The sequence below is a fragment of the Brachyhypopomus gauderio genome, chromosome 8 (genome assembly GCF_052324685.1).
Source record: "Brachyhypopomus gauderio isolate BG-103 chromosome 8, BGAUD_0.2, whole genome shotgun sequence".
In the NCBI taxonomy this organism is placed as follows: Eukaryota; Metazoa; Chordata; class Actinopteri; order Gymnotiformes; family Hypopomidae; genus Brachyhypopomus; species Brachyhypopomus gauderio.
In genome coordinates this window covers 5,891,331-5,897,330 of record NC_135218.1, presented here as the reverse complement: position 1 = coordinate 5,897,330, position 6,000 = coordinate 5,891,331, and positions in this window count along the sequence as shown.

Below are 6,000 nucleotides of genomic sequence, written 5' to 3'. Positions count from 1 at the left end.
CTCTAAGTTAAGTGTAGGACACTTGGACTAGGCCCGTCAGGAGACAATGACACAGTAGGTTAATGAGAGTGGACTCTGTGTGCTTGCAGCGTTTGAGGGAGCTTTGGAATGTCCTCATGTGCAGCAGCTGTGTCCTGCTTTTGCTGACATCATCGTTTTAATTCACAAAGTCACCTGGGGAATACAAACCAGCTTCATTGAAAAAACTGGCTCAGCCAAGACAGCCAAGCAGACACCTCCACTTCTTGCAGTGAACGAGGTGAGGAAACATGTCTTCTTCTAGCTTCTTCTAGCACCTTCTGTAGAGAGACAATAGAGACTGTCTTGACCAGCATGATGGGAGAATTGCACTGTCTCAGATCATAGCACTTCCTACGGCAGATTGTCTGAACAACAAAAAACTCACTATTTATCTCTACTCACTATTTCTCTATTGGGGTTTCTCTGCTCACCAAATGCTCACAGCATTTGCGAGGCAGTCGGTGTTCTGGATGGTCCACCTCATCCCTGAACAGCCTCTTCAACCTCTGGCCATCCACAAGAAGGTGCTGGAGCATCTGTGCCACCTTCAGCTCCAGCTTCTCCTTGGAGGTGGTGGGGCTGCATGACACGCTCACAGCCCCACAGCACCCACCTGGACTCATCTGGAATCTGCTCATCACCAGAAGATCTATCAAGACTCATCAAGATCCCATCACCCACCCAAAGGGAACCTGGACCTTTCTCTGCACACCACCGCACACCTGCTCATGAATCACCAGATGAAGCACCTTGCGGAACTGTCATGCTCTTAGTGACGACATGTAGGATGCAGGTACAAACATTAGTGCGCTTCCTGCTTCTGCTGTTGGGAATGTTCCTCCTCACCCAGTCCACAATGTCAAACTGTACCAGTTTCACAGTTTACTGACCTCCTCAGATGACACATAACCAGGCACCCTCTTATCCTCACCTCTCTTCACAGCTGGGTGAACATTCAGTTGTCCTCATTTGCACTGTGTCCCTTGACACTGTGACTATCATTGTCTTTTGGACTTAACATTCTGGCTATTTATTGCCATTGTGTACCATTGGGTACTGTATTTAATGTATTTCCTGCTTTTCATCCTCTGTGTTGAGCAATTGCACTTTGTAATCATGTGTATTGTACTGTTTTACTGTTGTTACGTGTTGCACATGGACCAGTAGAAATTTCATTTTAATTATTCAAACTATATAGCAGCTTCATTTCATTTGTCTGACTTTCATAGCTGTATGCAACCTACAGCTTTATGCTACCAACTAAACTGTAATAACCTGTATACACACTCTGTGTAGTACATTTGCCAAAAGGACTGAAGATGCCATAAACAGACAAGACACAATTCTCTTAAAACGTAATGTACACCACACACAACAAACAGAACAATAAAAAAACAACAAAAAAATAGCCTGACCAGTATCAGTAGCAACTGTTTTTTCTTCATTTTCCTGTTCCTCAATCTCATATTTGTCAGTGACCTAGTTATAGCCTATATATCTGTGGCATTGCAGCTATTCTCTGTGATGTGATTAGATGTTCACTGAATGTGAGGACTTGATAAAGAATCCACAGAAGATGCTGAAGAGATCCATCCACAGAAGAGATCCATGTCAGGCAGATCTCCCTTGAGAGTCTTGTCTGCACTGTGATGGTTTTGTAGTCAAAATATGTCAGTGTTTTTACTATGACATCTCTCTCTTTTTCGCTCTTACTCTCATTGTTAATATGCAAAAACTTTACTGCTGCTTTTTGTAAGATATCAGATCAAAATAATGTAATTTATCGCCACTCCCAACATGTGTAATATAAATGTACATTGCATTGTTAACATCTAATGTGATAAAAAAAAAAATACATCTACATGTTTACTGTGAAAGTAGGGGAAATTAACCCATATGCAAAATATCTGTAACACCCCCCCCCCCCCCCAAATATGCCATATGCAATATGTAAATGAAAATGTGTACAAAGATGTACATTTCACATGTAACTATAGTCTTAACTATAGGAGCCTCTTCTGAGTCTATGAACACATTAACTCCCTGTATTCACTTTATCCAGGAGGATACATGAGGATTTATGGGCCTATAGAATGGGATTAGAGAACTGTGACATGCAATAAAAAACGTGAGAGGCAATAAGGGTTTTGTCTATTCCAAAAGCCAAACAATGAGAATATGTATTACATTTTAGCACATTCTCAACCCCTTTGTATTGGTTTTCAATATCAAGGCAAGTGGAACCTTCCAGTTGTGGCTTTCTCTGCTGATCATAATGATGCATCCTTTCCTTTGGACTGCAGGGTAGGTGTCCCCTCCTTCAGCTGCTGACAGATATTCTCGAAAAATCCCAGATGACCTTCTCTGGAGCACTTAGAGCAGGCACTGCCAAAAAAATTGAATACAGTGATCCTAGACTTAATTATGAAATGACACATTAGCTTTTTACCCTTTCAAAGCCTGATATTCCTTAAGATCAGTATTGAATGAGATTTGTTGTATGTATTGAATGTTAATCCAGTCACACCTTTGGACTGTTTTGGAGTACATTAACTGTGTTCTTATTCACATTGGTCCAATAATACAGTAGCCTGAGGTATGTTTACTTCTTGAAATAAGTTCTCCTGCACTTGTTCATGACAAAACATACACTCACCAGCTACTTTATTAGGTACACCTGTCCAACTGCTAATTAACACAAATGTCGAAACAGCCAATCGTATGGCTGCAACTCGATGCATTTAGGCATGTAGACATGGCCAAGACGATCTGCTGCAGTTCAAACCGAGCATCAAAATGGGGAAGAAATGTGATTTAAGTGACTTTGGTTATTGGTGCTAGACGGGCTGGTCTGAGTATTTCAGAAACTGCTGATCTACTGGGATTTTCATGTACAACCACCTCTAGGGTTTCTGAGAATGGTCCAAAAAAGTGAAAATATCCAGTGAGTGGCAGTTCTGTGGGTGCAAATGTCTTGTTGATGCCAGAGGTCAGAGGAGAATGGCCAGACTGGTTCGAGCTAATAGAACGGCAACAGTAACTCAAATAACCAGTCATTACAACCGAGGCATGCAGATGAGTATCTCTGAATGCACAGCATGTTGAACCTTGAGGCGGATGGGCTACAGCAGCAGAAGACCACACCGGGTGCCACTCCTGAGAACTGAGGCTACAATTCGCACAGGCTCACCAAAATTGGACAATAAAAAAATTGTAAAAACATTGCCTGCTATGATGAGTCTCGATTTCTGCTGCGACATTGGGATGACAGGGTCAGAATTTGGTGTCAACAACATGAAAGCATGGATCCATCCTGCCTTGTATCATCAGTTCAGGCTGGTGGTGGTGCAATGGTGTGGGGGATATTTTCCTGGCACACTTTGGACCCATTATACCAATTGAGCATCGTGTCAACGCCACAGCCTACCTGAGTATTGTTACTGACTGTACTCGAATGGCCTCCACAGTCACCAGGTCTCAATCCAATAGCGCACCTTTGGGATATGGTGGAACGGGAGATTCACATCATGGATGTGCAGCTGACAAATCTGCAGCAACTGCGTGATGCTATCATGTCAATATGGACCAGACTCTCTGAGGAATGTTTCCAGTACCTTGTTGAATCTATGCCACGACAGATGAAGGCAGTTCTGAAGGAAAAAGGGGGTCCAACCTGGTACTAGCAAGGTGTACCTAATAAAGACGTCGTGTTTAAATGTTTGGATTATCTCATTATAGACAGAGGGCCTTAAATGAAAAATTATATCTTCTTTATCTATTGATATTTTTGGAAGGAGTCTTGTTTTCTTTATAGATCCAAATTAGTGTCTGTCATCTTGAAAAGTAATAACATTCACATTAGAGGAATGTTTAAGCAAAGCTATATGATTGCCAATGTTACACCCTGCTCACTCTAGTTCTCATGGACTGAGGCATGAATCGGCTTCTGCCAAATTCTGTTAAAATTCTAGATTGGAACATTTTAAGATTCAGTTTCTTTCCTTACTTTTTGATTTAGTCCTTCATGTTTATCATGTTGGTGTTTTTGGAGGTGATCTTTTTGATTAAGTCATTCATGTATATCATGTTGGTGTTCTCGGAGGTGATCTTTTTAACAGCAGTGCAGCTCTTTCATCTCTCCACTTTGGCAAACCCATGACCCACACTGTCTACAGGGGAACGCAGCCTCTCAAAATCGTCATCGCATCACCCCTGCACGATGCCTGAAATAAATCTCTCTCTTTCCTACATTAATCGATGTCCCTTTCACGAGAGCTTTTGTTGGCGCATTGATCGATCGTTAAAGGGAGGGACAGGCCAGGACCCTCTTAAGCAATATTACCTTTGTGCTCGTCTGTCTGTGCCATGGCCAGCTATGATTTAGGTCTTTTAAAAAGGGCAGATAAAAGTGTCAGTGGACAAAATACCTGGCAAAGAACAGAGTGCTATACCTCCATTGTGACATGAGCAGTTCTGGTTATCAAGTAGCTCCTGCTCTGAAGTAGACATTTCACTGGGGGAAGTTAAGTACTTTTAAAAATGACTTAATAACAAACTGATTTCATAGCTAACCATGAATATGAAGCTGCTTAGCATAATTAGCATAATCTTGTTAGCATAATTTATGTAATTTGACTCAAACCGAACTGTACATAGTCATTATCAGATGTTAGAATTGGTTAAGATGTGGGAGGAAATTATTTTGATAACCTTTGTCATGAAAACATTGCACTAATTGTTTGGTTCCCATATGAAACTTCTATACTTTAACTTTTATCATTTTTGCCGACTGGGGTTAATTAAAGTTAATGAACTCAATGTGAGGTAAGATTTTTGGCTTATGGAATATGGCATAGTCTCTCTGGTGTCTGTAAGATATGAGTTTACTTGTGAAAAACAAGTGGAAGAAGATAGAAAGTCAGTTAGACTGGCCTCCAAAAGTGAGAACTTTTAGAAGCTCTTAAATTTAATGTGCTGGATGATTTGCCTGTGTAACGGATCTTTAAAGACAAAATGAAATGATGCTTGAAACAGAACAGCATTAACCAAAAGGGTTTAATCGTAAAGGGAAAGGGTAAAATCATCTCGGTGAGAAACATGTGTCTAGGAAATGACAGGAGCAGGCATTTATGCAGATCTCTTGTGTTATTTTAGTCGACTGTATAACAGCACTATGTCCACTCCACCTGCCACTGTAGCAAGCTGGAGAAAATGTTTCTTAAATAAGATATATTTCACTTGTTGTAGTTATAACCTTCGCATGTGTGTCTCTCTTGTTCTCTCTCAGGTGGTCTCAGATAACAGATTATCCCTGCTGAAGCCCAGGAAACTATGAGCGCACATGGGGACAGCAAGGTCATCATTAGGAATTGTGAAGGTGAAGTGAACTCTTTATCCTTTAGCAAGGTTGTGCCCTCGGCAACAAAACCTGGTGTAGGTTAGCAGCCTGAATGCATTGTAACTGATTATATGACAATATAACAGAACTGCAACCTCTCATTTGAAAAATGCTGTTATTTAACAGGTTTGCGGTTTACCTAAGCTATCTTCTATCTTTATTGGCCATCAGTTGCACTCTGTTGCACCTAACCATCTCACTTCTTAGAAAGGGCAAAGCTTCCTGATTTTGTGTTTAATAACACCATGCCTTCTGGGACGGGCTTGAGCTTTCTCAACCCGCCCTAATTCCTTACTGAGGAAATATTGTCATGTGACAAGGCACACCGTAGCACTACGGTTGCCTAGCAGCAGATCACTGGAGGCAACCACCCAAGGAGCTGTCTACAGAGAGTGCCCCCTGTTGATAGCACTGTGTCAGTATAACCAAGACATTTCTTATCCACAATTTGAAACATTTTTTTTTATGCAGATAGGCAGCGTCTTTGTCTTTCTTTCATTCTTTATTCCTTCCTCACCTCTGTTTCTTTTTATTTTTCCCTTTTCCACTTTAGTTTTTTTTTTTCCTACTTTGACATTTGT